Source organism: Neovison vison, chromosome 11 (genome assembly GCF_020171115.1).
Source record: "Neovison vison isolate M4711 chromosome 11, ASM_NN_V1, whole genome shotgun sequence".
Taxonomy (NCBI): domain Eukaryota; kingdom Metazoa; phylum Chordata; class Mammalia; order Carnivora; family Mustelidae; genus Neogale; species Neogale vison.
In genome coordinates, this window is record NC_058101.1 from 125,058,067 (window position 1) to 125,074,253 (window position 16,187).

Sequence of the window (16,187 nt, forward strand, 5' to 3'; positions counted from 1 at the left end):
ATAGTCAAATTGAGAAATTATAATTGTAGGTATAATCTCTTGAAAGCTGCCAGGGCAAAGAGGCTCCTTACTTACAGAGGGAAGCCCATCAGAATAACGTCAGACCTGTCCACAGAGACCTGGCAAGCCAGAAGAGGCTGGCAAGATATATTCAGGGCACTAAATGAGAAGAACATGCAGCCAAGAATACTTTATCCAGCAAGACTGACATTCAAAATGGATGGAGAGATAAAGAGTTTCCAAGACCGGCAAGACTTAAAAGACTATGCAACCACCAAGCCGATACTGCAGGAAATATTAAGGGGGGTTCTATAAAAGAGGAAAAATCCCAAGAATAGCATTGAACAGAAATATAGAGACAGTCTACAGAAAGAAAGACTTCAAAGGTAACTCGATGTCAATAAAAACGTATCTATCAATAATCACTCTCAATGTGAATGGCCTCAATGCACCCATAAAACGGCACAGGGTTGCAGATTGGATAAAACGCCAGGACCCATCCATATGCTGTCTACAAGAGTCCCATTTTGAACCTAAAGATACACGCAGACTGAAAGTGAAGGGGTGGAGAAGCATCTTTCATGCCAATGGGACTCAAAAGAAGGCTGGGGTAGCGATTCTCATATCAGATAAATTAGACTTCAAACTAAAGACTGTAGTCAGAGATACAGAAGGACACTACATAATCCTTAAAGGGACTATCCACCAAGATGATCTAACAATTGTAAATATCTATGCTCCCAATATGGGAGCAGCCAATTACTTAAGAAAACTGTTAATCAAGATAAAGAGTCATATTGATATGAATACACTAATCGTAGGTGATCTTAACACGCCTCTTTCAGAATTAGACAGATCATCGAAGCAGAAAATCAATAAAGAAACAAGAGCATTGAACGACACATTGGACCAGATGGACCTCATAGATATATACAGAACATTCCACCCTAAAACAGCAGAATACTCATTCTTCTCAAGTGCACACGGAACCTTCTCCAGAATAGACCACATACTGGGTCACAAATCAGGACTCAGCCGATACCAAAAGACTGAGATTATTCCCTGCATATTCTCAGATCACAATGCTTTAAAACTGGAGCTCAATCACAAGGAAAAGTTCCGAAGGAACTCAAACACCTGGAAGCTAAAGACCACCTTGCTTAAGAATGCTTGGATCAACCAGGAGATCAAAGAAGAACTGAAACAATTCATGGAAACCAATGAGAATGAAGACACTTCGGTCCAAAACCTATGGGATACAGCAAAGGCGGTCCTAAGGGGAAAATATATAGCCATCCAAGCCTTGCTCAAAAAAATTGAAAAATCCAGAACACACCAGCTGTCTCTACACCTTAAAGAACTGGAGGATCAACAACAAATCAAACCAACTCCACACATAAGAAGGGAAATCATCAAGATTAGAGCTGAGATCAATGAGGGAGAAACCAGAGATACAGTAGAACGTATCAATGAAACTAGAAGCTGGTTTTTTGAAAGAATCAATAAGATCGATAAGCCACTGGCTACACTAATCCAAAAGAAAAGAGAGAAATCCCAAATTCATAAAATTATGAATGAAAGGGGAGAGATCACAACTAACACCAAGGAAGTAGAAACAATCATCAGAAGTTACTACGAACAGTTATATGCCAATAAGCTTAGCAACCTTGATGAAATGGATGCATTCCTGGAAAAATATAAACTACCAAAATTGAACCAGGAAGAAATCGACAACCTGAATAGACCGATATCTAATAACGAGATTGAAGCAGTGATCAAAAATCTCCCAAAAAACAAGAGCCCAGGACCTGACGGATTCCCTGGGGAATTCTACCAAACCTTCCAAGAAGAAATAACACCTATTCTCCTGAAGCTGTTTCAAAAAATTGAAGCAGAAGGAAAACTTCCAGACTCTTTCTATGAAGCCAGCATTACCCTGATCCCCAAACCAGGCAAGGACCATACCAAAAAGGAGAATTTCAGACCAATATCACTGATGAATATGGATGCTAAGATTCTCAACAAGATCCTAGCCAACAGGATCCAACAACACATTAAAAAGATTATCCACCATGATCAGGTGGGATTCATCCCTGGGCTACAAGGATGGTTCAACATTCGTAAATCAATCAATGTGATACAACAAATTAATAGGAGAAGAGAGAAGAACCACATGGTCCTCTCAATTGATGCAGAAAAAGCATTTGACAAAATCCAACATCCGTTCCTGATTAAAACGCTTCAAAGTATAGGGATAGAGGGAACATTCCTGAACCTCATCAAATCTATCTATGAAAGACCCACAGCAAATATCATCCTCAATGGGAAAAAGCTTGCAGCCTTCCCGTTGAGATCAGGAACAAGACAAGGATGCCCACTTTCACCACTCTTGTTCAACATAGTATTAGAAGTCCTAGCAACAGCAATCAGACAACAGAGAGAAATAAAAGGTATCCAAATTGGTAATGAAGAAGTCAAACTCTCTCTCTTCGCAGATGACATGATTCTTTATATGGAAAACCCAAAAGACTCCACCCCCAAACTACTAGAACTCATACAGCAATTCAGCAGCGTGGCAGGATACAAAGTCAATGTGCAGAAATCAGTGGCTTTCTTATACACTAACAATGAAAATACAGAAAGGGAAATTAGAGAATCGATTCCATTTACTATAGCACCAAGAACCATAAGATACCTGGGAATAAACCTAACTAAAGAGGTAAAGGATCTATACTTGAGGAACTATAGAACACTCATGAAAGAAATTGAAGAAGACACAAAAAGATGGAAGACCATTCCATGCTCTTGGATCGGAAGAATAAACATCGTTAAAATGTCTATACTGCCTAGAGCAATCTATACTTTTAATGCCATTCCGATCAAAATTCCACCGGCATTCTTCAAAGAGCTGGAGCAAATAATCCAAAAATTTGTATGGAATCAGAAGAGACCCCGAATCGCTAAGGAAACGTTGAAAAACAAAAATAAAGCTGGCGGCATCACCTTACCTGATTTCAAGCTTTATTACAAAGCTGTGATCACCAAGACAGCATGGTACTGGCATAAAAACAGACACATAGACCAGTGGAACAGAGTAGAGAGCCCTGATATGGACCCTCAACTCTATGGTCAATTAATCTTCGACAAAACAGGAAAAAATATACAGTGGAAAAAAGACAGTCTCTTCAATAAATGGTGCTGGGAAAACTGGACAGCTATATGTAGAAGAATGAAACTCGACCATTCTCTTACACCGTACACAAAGATCAACTCAAAATGGATAAAAGACCTCAACGTGAGACAGGAATCTATCAGAATCTTAGAGGAGAACATAGGCAGTAATCTCTTCGATATCAGCCACAGCAACTTCTTTCAAGATACGTCTCCAAAGGCAAAGGAAACAAAAGCGAAAATAGACTTCTGGGACTTCATCAAAATCAAAAGCTTCTGCACAGCAAAGGAAACAGTCAAAAAAACAAAGAGGCAACCCACGGAATGGGAGAAGATATTTGCAAATGACAGTACAGACAAAAGGTTGATATCCAGGATCTATAAGGAACTCCTCAAACTCAACCCACACGAAACAGACAAACACATCAAAAAATGGGCAGAAGATATGAACAGACACTTCTCCAATCAAGACATACAAATGGCTATCAGACACATGAAAAAATGCTCATCATCATTAGCCCTCAGGGAGATTCAAATTAAAACCACATTGAGATATCACCTTACACCAGTTAGAATGGCCAAAATTAACAAAACAGGAAACAACATGTGTTGGAGAGGATGTGGAGAAAGGGGAACCCTCTTACACTGTTGGTGGGAATGCAAGTTGGTGCAGCCTCTTTGGAGAACAGTGTGGAGATTCCTCAAGAAATTAAAAATAGAGCTTCCCTACGACCCTGCAATTGCACTCCTGGGTATTTACCCCAAAGATACAGATGTCGTGAAAAGAAGGGCCATCTGTACCCCAATGTTTATAGCAGCAATGGCCACAGTCGCCAAACTATGGAAAGAACCAAGATGCCCTTCAACGGATGAGTGGATAAGGAAGATGTGGTCCATATACACTATGGAGTATTATGCCTCCATCAGAAAGGACGAATATCCAACTTTTGTAGCAACATGGACGGGACTGGAAGAGATTATGCTGAGTGAAATCAGTCAAGCAGAGAGAGTCAATTATCATATGGTTTCACTCATTTGTGGAGCATAACCAATAGCATGGAGGACAAGGGGCGTTAGAGAGGAGTAGGGAATTTGGGTAAATTGGAAGGGGAGGTGAACCATAAGAGACTATGGACTCTGAAAAACAGTCTGAGGGGTTTGAAGTGGCGGGGGGGTGGGAGGTTGGGGTACCAGGTGGTGGGTATTATAGAGGGCACAGCTTGCATGGAGCACTGGGTGTGGTGAAAAAATAATGAATACTGTTTTTCTGAAAATAAATAAATTGGGAAAAAAAAAAAAGTATCTTTATATTTCTATCTACAGCTATAACTATATATAACTGTTTGATATAGTCACTAAACGTAAATAATTAAACAACTCAACATTTGAGAGACTTTATTAGTCACGGTGATGTGGTTCTGAGGAGAGAAGGCAGTAGTCATTAGATGAAAGAATATTTTAAAATATAGCCACTGTTAACCCACCAGCATGTTTGGGTTGATTTCCAGTCAGAGAGTTAAGACCGTACTGGTTGTTTGCTCTCCTCACTTTTGCGTCTTTGGTGGCACAAGACAAATCTTATTAGAGCATCTTCCTGGAGTCAGGGTGAGGTTTATAGCTGTGGCACCATAAAAGCTGCTTACCGTACTGGACCCAAACCCAAGACTCTGGTTTCATGTTCAGAGTGCTGTGATTTATTTACTGGGCTAACCAAGAAAGCCTTTTGCAGTTGGATACCAAGGTAACTGGAAATGACGTTACTGAATCTCTCTCTTTTAATTCTTAAAAATAGTCCCTTATTGTTGTTTAAGATCTTTAAGCTGAAGAGCTTTGAATGATTAATAGTCTGCATGTACTTATTATGTACACTTTAGTTTTTTTGTTGATCCATTTCAGAATACATTAAGAGTTAGGAGGTCTGAATTTATTTATTTTTTTTTCAAAGTGGACTCCATGCCAATGTGGAGCCCAGTGTGGGCTTGAACTCATGACCCTGAGATCAAGACCTGAGCTGAGAGCAAGTGCTGGATCCTTAACCCACTGAACCGCCCAGGTACCCCCGGAGGTCTGCATTTTAAAATACGATTATTATCCACCAGGAGGAGCTATATCCCCTTTTGAAAATTTAGTTACCCAGAGACAGTAAAGCAAAAAGCAAGGTGTCAGACTTGCCAAAACTTATAAACCCCAGGTACTGGTGGTAAATATAAATATTTGTATATTATCTTTTACTCTGGAATCATGAAATGTCAGTTACTCCACAGAAGTCTGTACTGCCCTTGCTGTGTGGCAGACATAGAGCCAGATATCCTGGACAAACAAAGCTAATGACACTAATGCATCTTAGATGAGAGGGTGGAAAGAGGAAGATTTGGGGGAGAGAGTTTCCTTCAATAGAAATAACAGCTCAGGGGCACCTGGATGGCTCAGCCAGTTAAACGTCTGCCTTTGGCTCAGGTCATGATCTCAGGGTCCTGGGATCAAGCCCCCACATTGAATCAGTCTCCCTGCTCAGGGGGTAGTCGTCTTCTCCCTCTCTCTCTTTCTGTCCCTCCCTCCTGCTCTCTCTCAAATAAATAAATAAGATCCTAAAACAAGAAGAAAAAAAGTAACAGTTGAAGCTATGACTGAGAAGAATTTCTGTAGAAGGGATGGGAATGGTTATGAGGCAGAATGGGGATTTCTGTAGAAGGGAAGGGAATGGATACGAGGGAGAATAGGGTTAAGCTAGGAAAAAGGAAGAGGAGAGGTTGTGGAGACAAAGGAGGGGTGGTGAAGGGAAGGGAGGAGAGAGGGGAAGAACCTGGTTAATACAGTGTCACCAGAATCCAGGGAGGAAGGACTTTTAAGAAAGTGTTGGTAGAGTCAGGGAGGTGAAAGGGACTGAGTTCAGATGTACCTGAGTAGGTAGAGGAAAGTGAAAACAGAAAAAAGAAAATGTGCTTGGTTAGAAAGAGGACTATTGGTTATACATTCTAATTATGTACAGTTAATAATCATTCTTTGGCCACTTAATAGAAGTGGCTGAGCAGAGCATTCAGAGCTTTGCAGGTATTGTCTAATGACCCATGCCATTAACCACACACACAAATCCATGTAGAGTGTGACACCACAGACGATGGCAGACAAGGAGGGGGAAGAGCAGGTCTTGATCCTGCCTCCGTCATTAATAAGCTGCATGATCCTGGACCAGTCACTGAGCCTCTCTGTACCCTAATTTCTTATTCTGTAAATGAGGTGGTTGGATTAGGTCAAGATTTTCCAATCTGGTGACCAAGGATGGATTTTAGGGAATCTGAGATGCCCCTAAAATTAGAAGCAAAAACAGTTTTTCTCCCTAAAGAGAGGATCCATAATTTTTTTCAGATTCCCCAAAGACTATCTTAAAAAGGTAAGACTCACTGGATTAGGTGCTCACTAGAGTCCCATCTACTCTAGAATTCTAGAATCTGAAGTCTCTAGTTTTAACCTCTTAGTGGGGTTCCATGTGGACTGTCTCAACCAGACACCATTGGAGATGAAATTAATTAGAGAGTCTGAAAGTTAATCGATTAGATCAGTCCTCTCTGGAGGATTATTTAGAAAATCCAGAGAATTTTGAAGATTAAAACTAAACTTTCCTTTAATAGCCCACAGATATTTTTATTAGGACCCAACTCTTAAATCTGTTGACATTGGTTATTAGCCATGCATCCGACGTGAACACAAGTAGTGGCGGCACCACTTAGCTATTGTACAGGGATGCCATTGCCTTTTGTGTACTTGACTCTAAAAGCAAAAAAAAAGGGGGGGGGATTGTTGGGTGTAGACTGGTGGTTAGTCTCACAAGGGAGTGATGGCCTTGGGGCGTGTCTTCTGCTGGGGGCACTGTCCTCTGGAGTGTGCTGCTGCCCTTGACAAGATAGCCAGGGAAACTGGTGTTGATTTGAAAATAGCAGTTGTCCCTGGAGAAGACATAGTGGGAGGTTCTTGACATTTATGCGATACGTCCTGAAGCAAGAAGCCCTTGTATCATGCGATGAACAGTTATGATGGCCTACTGTGGTCTCATTAGATTTTGGTGTAACTCTTAGGACTGAGCACTAGAAATCCCTTTCTCATCTGTGTTACGGTATAAATCTGCTCTGTCAGCTGCCTTGATTGGTTATCTGTTTGTGTTTATAAACTACTTTATGCATGTGGTGTTAAAGATGTATTGACTAATGAATCAAGGCAGTGTCTCAAATGGCTCTGGACCCTGCTTTGGACATGGAGGTTCACATTGAAATTGGATACAGTTCTTTAGTACAAGTCATTACCTACCTTTCTACTCTTACCCTTGTTTAGGTTCCAGCTGGTAGACTTTGCTGCAAGCCATGCAGACTGTGTCACAACAGGAAGGGAAGTGACATGAGTAAATTCTTTCACAAGCCCTTCAGTTTGAAAAGCTGCATGTTTCAGGCAAACATCATGCTTTTCATTGGCACTGTTTTCTTGGTACCATCTGGGTTCAGCTCCCTGTGAAATGTGAAAGACGTATGATCCTACTTCTGAAATACAAACACTTTTGCAGGTCCCTGGATATTTGTCATACCCACACAAAAAAATCAATCGACTGTTTAAGTGTGAACAGAACAGAGATATCTGCTCATTAGCTTTATCTTCCTTGAGCCATTGGCTCCCTCATGTTGTCTTACTAAATGTGCGGTCTGCCCAGGCACCGACTTATAACTGGTGATGACTACTGTGCAGATGACCTTCCAGAGGTGGCTCATTTCTGTGTAGACAATGTATTTTTTTATTCATCTGTTTCTTTATTCTAAGGAAGAGTTTCTTTTTATACTATCAAAAAAGTAACTTCTGTGAGTGAATTTGCCATCGTAACTGTTGGTGGGTTTTAAATATGATGTAACATTAGCATGAGGCAGACTTCAGCCTTAATGGTCCCCACGTGGTGAAAAACCTGCTGTAATTTTTTAAAAGATTTTACTTATTTATTAGAGAGAGAATGCGAGCACAAATGGGTGGAGGGGCAGAGGGAGAGGGACAAGGAGACTTCCTGCTGAGCAGAGAGTCCAATGCAGAGCTCAATCCCAGGACCCTGGGATCACGACCTGAGCTGAAGGCAGATGTTTAATGCTTAATCGGCTGAGCCACCCAGGCGCCCCTATTAGTAAATTTATTCTTTTTCTTTCTTTCTTTTTTTTTTTTTTTTAAGATTTCACTTATTTGTTAGAGAGACAGAGCACAAGTGGGGTTAAGGGCAGAGGGAGAAGCAGACGCCCCATGGAGCAGGGAGCCCGATGTGGGACTTGCTCCTGGGGCTCCAGGACTATGACCCAAGCTGAAGGATGATGCTTAACAGACTGAGTCACCCAGGCGCCCATATTCTTAACTTTAACTTGATGGGAAGCATGACTCTTTACTGGAAATAAATTGCTCCAGGACCTTTCAAATTTGGTAAATCACTTTGCAAGAATAAGAAGAGATTATGTATTTGCAACAACACTATGAAACAGATACTGTCAGTGTCCTGTCTCAAAGATGAAGAAACTCAGAGAAGCCAAGTGTCTTGTCTTACACACATTTCACTACTAAGCTTCACTCAGCCTTTCCTTGGTTCAGGATCCTTGATTATACAATGAGGGTTTTAATACCTCCTTTACAGGGTTCTTTGGAAAACTAAATGAAAGATTGTGTGAAAAGTGCCAGAAACAGAACACCTTTTTCAGTGCATATTAATTTCTTTATTCCAACAGGGAAATCTATAAGATTCTACTCATATATCACATGTATTTCTTGTTTTAGCATGTATAATCAAAAGTAAGCTCTTCATGAATAGAAGTTTAAAATTTTTTTTGCAAAATATTTATAGAAGGAAACTCTGCAAGGATCTGCTATCACAGATATGAAGAGTGGGAAGAAATGTCCAGACACTGTTAAAAGCATGAATGTGGACCTTTGGTAAGGTCTTTTCTTCCCTTTCTTCCTCCGGCCTTCCATCCTTCCTTCCTCTGGCTTATAGTTGAACAAAGTGTCAATCATTTCAAAAACCTTTCTTCCAAGTGCGCAGTAACAGCAGAAATTCTTAGGAGTATCAAAAGGACTTTCTCTGGGGTGCCGGGGTGGCTTAGTGGGTTAAGGCCTCTGCTTTGGGCTCAAGTCATGATCCCAGGGTCCTGGGATCGAGCCCCGCATCAGGCTCTCTGCTCAGCAGGGAGCTTGCTTTCCTTCCCCTCTCTCTCTCTGCCTGCCTCTCTGCCTACTTGTGATCCCTGTCTGTCAAATAGATTTAAAAAAAAAAAAGGACTTTCTCAAGAACCCACATAGTTTTTAATCTCCGGGGCCTCGAGTGGAGGAAGCAGAAATTCTCTGATAGCCATTAGCTGCTACAGTGGTATCCCCTTGGTATATCTAAGCCAACAGCAGGACAGAAAGGAATTCATCTTTAGGGTTAAAGATTGTGGGTTGTAAGAGGTTTGAAGGTTCCACTTCATACTTCCGTTGCTTTACTGAGCACTACAAGGTAGCCATGTGTGCTGTGGGCTGGGGATTCACAGGGCAGTAAACATCTGGGCCGGCCCTGGGGAACTGATAATATAGCTAGAAGGGAGACATGCTGTGATCCTCCGTTTGCCTCTGCCCACACCATGGGCTCCTTGTCAGCTGGGGATTCTACCTTTTTCATGTGAATGCATCGTGTCTGTCTCTCGTGGGGCCTGTCCGCAGAAGGCTTGCAGTAAACGGATCTGATCAAAACAGCTAACTGTAGTGAGTTAGGCAAAGAAGCTGAGAGTCGATTTTGGAGTGAAAAACACTTGTTTTATAGAAAGCCTGCGACTGTTTTTCAGTGCCGTTCATTTTAACCTAACACACACACCCTACCTGATTCTCTCTCTGCTTAACCACAGATGGTACAACGTCTTGTGGAAATTCTTCCTCTTGTACCTCCTGAATTCATGTAGCACTCCATTCATTCCTGGGGCACTTGGTTCCCTGCTAGGTGATATAACGAGACACACTCCCTCTACCCACATCCCTGGTCATAGTGTTCTTATACCTCATCGTGCACAGTACATCCTGAGTCTAATGAAAGATGGCAAGTGGGTCATGGAGAGGGGACATCAAGAGTGGCTGTGAATTCACATACTTGTGGAGTATAAGGAATAACATTGGGAGAGAGGAGAAGTGAGTGGGGGAAATCAGAGGGGGAGACAAACCATGAGAGACTGTGGACTCTGAGAAACAAACTGAGGGTTTTGGAGGGGAGGAAGGTAGGGGGTTGTGTGAGCCTTGTGGTGGGTATTAAGGAGGGCACGTATTACATGGAGCACTGGGTGTGGTGCATAAACAATGAATTTTGGAACACAAAAAAATATATAATTAAAATAAAGAGTGGCTGTGGAAATGTACTCAGGATTAGGACTGAACTGAGAGCTAACAGGTGTTTTTGAGAGCAATATTTAACTTCATTGTACACTTAGCAGCTCCTTCAAAATGACAGTGGTGGGCTGATAAATAAAATGGTACCTGAAGGAAGTGGACATGTTGGTTCTCAAAAACGGAGGCTTTATTTCTTTGTTTCTTTGTTTGTTTGTTTTTTAAGGAAGGAAGAATTGCAAGGAAACCTGTCTGTCTCAGCTGGGGTTCATTGTGGGGGAACAACATCTCCCCTAAGAATCTGTGATCATGGATCTGCCTTCTCCCAGGTTGGTGTTCCAATATATACTACTTCTTCAGTTTGGAAAAACTACTGTCCGAGTAATTTATTTGGTAATTTACTTATAGGAGTTCGTGGTTGCTAATATTACCAGAACCTCTGGCAGAGGTAAATGCAAATCCAGGATGCTTCCTTGGAAGCAGATAAAGCCTCATCAAACCTAAAAGAAGTCCAAACTTTCAAAACATATGTAAATGTCTATGGAAATCATAAATCGGAATGATTTGACACAGAAGGAAGTAAACATGTTAAAGATATTTAAAGGAATAAAGATGGGAAAAAACCTGAGTCAAGAACAAGAAACATTCAGAGGTCTAGAATGGACTTGAATAAAAACTGAGTGAACTTCTATTAATTAAGCATATAATTATTGAAGTAAAAACACAGTGGATCAATTAAATCACCGGTTTGATATAATTAATGGAAGATTAAAGAACTAGAAAATGGATCTGAGAAAATTATCTAGAATGCAGCCCAGGGCAAAAAGACGGAAAGTCAGAAGTTGGAAATATGTCGATAGAATTATAAGGTCTAACACTCTGTCCAGTTAAGAGCACTAGAAGAAGGGGAGATAAAGAATGGGGGTGAAGTAATGTCCAAAGAGCAATTTTCAAGGTTGATGAAGCATATATATTCACAGAATCAAGGAGAGGCAATCACTCCCAAAGAGATTAAGCAAAAAGATAAGCATACCAGCTATATCACAGTGCAACTGTCTAAAAACCCAAAACTAAGATCAGAAGAACATGTAAGGGGAAAGGCAACACACTGAGCTCAGTAATTAGATTGATAGCAAACCTCTCAGGAGTAAAATTGGACTCCAGAAGATTGTGAGATAGCATCCATGAGGTAAATGATTGTCATTCTAGAATTGGGTGCCCAGATAAACCAGCATTATAGAATGAGGGTAATGGTGACAAAATACTTCATTGAACAGACCTATAGGAAAAGATGACTAACATAATAAAATGAAATTTTAAAAAAGGAAAGAAAAGTGTGTTTTTACCCCCATTATTTTTTAAGATTATTTATTTATATACTTATTTATTTTACCTGAGAGAGAGAGAGTGCACGAGAAGAGAGGGAGGAGGAGCAGAGGGAGAGGGGGAGGGAGAAGCAGAAGTAGTCTCCCACTGAACAAGGAGCCAGACACAGGGCTCCATCCCCGGACCAGGAGATCATGACCTGAGCCCAAGGCAGCTGCTTAACTGACTGAGCCACCCAGGTGTTCCTTATCCACATTATTTTATGCCTGGCATTACCTGAGGCAAATTTCAATCATTGAACAAAATGGTACATTGGCATTTTTTGTTTGTTTGTTTGTTTGTTTTAATCAAAAGCCCTGATCTGATTTGGGTTAAACACAGTAACAATCACTTCCTGTTTCCCAAAGGGCAAGACCCTGGACCTTGGTGCTGACATTGTTCTGATGGGGCATAATGTTTATCACCTTTGTTTTACCTACTAACATATGGTTAAATTTCTTTGGCCATTACAGAATGTATTTTCAGGTGCCAGTTTGTTAACTTTAAAATATCTAATATTTTATTTAATTTAAATTAATTTAATATAATTTATTTAAATAATATTTATTAATACTTATGATAATATTTAATATTTATCATATTTATAATTATCAAATATTAAATTTTAATTCATTAGTATTTTATTTATTCTATTTCTATTTTAATATATGATATATAATTATATATGGTTTATATTTATAAATTGATATTTATATAACTAAAATAGTAATATTTAATAAATAATATTTGATACTAATACTTATTTAAATAAATAAAATATTAGAAGCAAGTTGAAATAAATTGTTTTCCTATTTGAGGCTTAATAAGATCTAGTATACCAAAAGGCACACAGTGAATTTTAAATTCCATTTCATAGAACTGTGATATTTCATTTTTAAAAAAGGGTGGAATACTTTGTTGTAGTTGTTACTTGAATGATTTAGAAATGCAATATGAAGTTGATTGATTAAACTGGTAATGGTTGGTGTAATAACTTCTGCACCTTTATGTTAAAACCTCCAGGGTTTATACTCAATACTTGGGAATCCTTCAAAATCAGGGTAATCAGAAAAGTCTTTATAGCTTGAGGACCCTTCTGCATGATTGGGGACTATATTGCCTATGTTAATTTTTCTATATAGTCATTTTTTCCCCCTAAAATTGGATGGATTAACCTTTTCCTGGTCAGATTCCCAACTCTTTGGGTAACTCTATTTAATGTCTTAGGAAATTGAGGTTGTTTGTTTTAACATAGTCTCAAGTCCCATCAGGCTTCTCAAGTGCAGTGGAGCCTCTCCCTGCTTATGGAGAGAGAATGATGATAATTGTGTTATATAGACAAAAGGAAGATCCACATTTAATGCTTCTTAGATCCCCCATTCACCTGTTCAGAATAAACCAAGTGTACAACTTTGCCTTAATGAAGTTGTGCTCTGTATCAGGTCCACACTCTGCCATGAGGCTGCTTCTAAAGCCAGATCCCTTCATACTGATCCTCAAATCCATGTCCCCTTTGGGGCTGAGCTCTTCCTGCCCCCCAGCAGACTCCACCTTCCCTCCCTTTTCAAATCAGTTTCTCTCTTATTGCCTAGCTCTTACTGAAATTGACCTATGTTTTTCCTCTTTGCCTCCTCCCAAACATGAAGTGGTGTCCTTTGATATCTTGGTTTTGTTAGTATTTTGAGCATATTGTATCCTATGGGTGCTCAAGAAATTTCCAGTATTTGTCATTATCTCTTACTACTTTTGTGACTTCAGGATTTTACATGATCTCTGAGCATCTGCTTTTCTTTTCTTTGTATCCATATAGGTTATTATGAGGGTTAAATAAGAGAATGCAGGGGAAACACTTGGTACAGTGTCTGGGAGGCCCCAGCAAGCATGTTACTTGAGATACGATAAATATTAGGAGAGGGAATGTTCAGGGAGCCTCCGAGATTTATAGCTGGGGGCCCTCACCTGTGCTGAAGGGGACGATAACAGTCTTCCAGAGGAAGTGACATTTAAAGTTGAGATATTCAGGGTGAATATAATTTGTGTTCTGGAAAAAAGCAAAGGTGCCAAGTAGAAGAAACTACAGCGTGTATTCCAGGGCCTGAAGGCTATTCCTGAAGGAATGCAGGAACCAGAAGTCCCAAATGGTGGGATGGAGAGAAAGGGCTGGAGGATGATGAAAGGTGAGCCTTGGAGAGGTAGACGGGAGCCAGAAGGCAGAGGACTCAGAAGGTCATGGTTAGGATTTTATACTTTACCTGACCACATATTAAAAAAAAATGCTAAAGAAAGGTAAAAGAAAGGAAATGACATGATCAATGTAAGTTCTAAAGAGATCAATCTCTGGGCGCCCAGGTGGCTCAGTCCTTTGGGTGTGTGACTCTTGGTTTCCACTCGGGTCATGATCTCATGGGTTGTGAGGTTAAGCCTCACTCAGACCCTGAGATCAGTGGGAAGTCTGCAGGAGATTCTCTCCTTCTGCCCCTCCTCCTTATTCCCCACCCCCCCCCAAATAATTAAGTCTTAAAAAAAACAAGAGAGAAAGACCATTCTCCCCTGATAAGAAAGACCTGTTGCTCCCTCCTTTAGCTCCAGCAAGAAGTTCAAAATGCATGTAACACACTGCAGTCCACATGTGGAAACCCTCATCCCAACCCTGCCCATTAATTGCAATAAAAATCCAAGCCAGTCTCCTTTCCCCACTCTCTCAAGCCATTTTTGGACCAGACTGAGAACCTTCCTGCTCATCCAGAAAGCCTCATTATGTGAGCAGTAAACTTTTTTGTATGCTCTTGATGTGTGTGTGGGGGGGCATCAAAATCAATCTCTACATCTGAACCAGATTCAGATGGTGGGGTCAGCATTGTTCGTCATGCCTTCTATGGTAGCCACCATGATATGGATTATAAACATAAAAACCTTAACATATATATCACAAATGAAAATGAGATTATACTATGAATACCTGATTTTTTGAAATAATGTACTTTGAACAATGATGTCATTAAATGTTTCTCACAATATCATTTTCAATGGCAAATTGTTATACTAGTATATTGTGCAAATGATCAAGCCAACTTTCAATTAACATATATGTTGGTTCCAATGTTTTTACTATTTATTTATTTTTATTTATTTATTTATTGCTAAGTCAGTTTTTAAAGATTTATTTATTTATTTGAGAGAGAGCTAGAGCAAGAGAGCAGGGGGGAGGGGCAGAGGGCGAGGGAGTGGGAGGGACCCAAGCAGACTCTGTATTGAGTGCAGAGCCCAACACGGCTTGATCCCACAACCCCAAGATCATGACTTGAACTCAAACCAAGAGTTGGTTGCTTAACTGACTATGCCACCCAGGTGCCCCCCTTCTTTAAATTATGTTAAATAAGCTACAGTAGCTATCTTTATATCTAAAACTTAGTTCAGTTTTTTGGTTATGTCTTTAAGATAAATTCTTGTAGCTTTAAGTATTAATGAATCATAAGTACATTCAGCTCATTAGAGTAACATTCATGGAGCACCTGCCATGTGTCGTTTTTGGGAGTCCTAAATACAAAAGACACTAAAATTGCTTTCAGAGACGTACTATTATAATAAGGGATTCGGAGGAATATTTGTAGGTTAAAAACTGAATTATTTATTTATTTACTTACTTATTTTTTTGAAGACTGCTTCTTCACGTATACCAAATTTTGTGTGTTTGCCACCAGGTGGCACTAATACATTTCTATTGAATTGTGTTGTGATAATGAGATATGTTTATGAGATGTTTCTTCTATGTTGATTTGTTTTTTTGGTGAATTATAACTGGAAAAATATATAGGTTTAGTTTGACATTTGAAAAATTGAGTTACATTAAAAAAATACACAAGACAGGATTTATATATATTCTTTCATAACAGAGCTTCACAGGTGATTTTCTTTTTAAAAAACACAAACACACATATATATACATATGTATAAATTCTTACAAATATTATAAACCTATGTAATATTTAGGTTCTTAAAAATCCTGTCTTGTGGTTTTTAATGTAAACTAATTTTCTAAATACATGTGTGTGTCTTACTTGTGTGCAAACAGAAAGTGAAATACACTTTGCAGAATTGGGTTTATTATCTGATATTGTGGCTAACAGAAATTTTAGTTTTTATATTTTAAATTAGGCATCCTCGGGGCGCCTGGGTGGCTCAGTGGGTTAAACATCTGCCTCCGGCTCTGGTCATGATCCCAGGGTCCTGGGATCGAACCCTACATCAAGCACTCTGCTCCAAGGAGGAGGAGCCTACTTCTCCCTCTCCCG

At 39.8% G+C, this 16,187-nt stretch overlaps 1 long non-coding RNA gene across 4 annotated transcripts in view; it reads left to right on the forward strand.

The window, feature by feature from the left end:
• Positions 1-16,187, forward strand: part of LOC122889478 — a 36,832-nt gene that overhangs the window by 11,744 nt on the left and 8,901 nt on the right. For 3 of the 4 annotated variants that reach the window (XR_006380917.1, XR_006380914.1, XR_006380915.1), the window contains exon 2: positions 10,757-10,859. This is a non-coding gene — a long non-coding RNA (uncharacterized LOC122889478). Of the gene's footprint in view, positions 1-9,025; positions 9,115-10,756; positions 10,860-16,187 lie in introns of all 4 variants that reach the window. The other variant, XR_006380916.1, reaches the window with a different exon arrangement.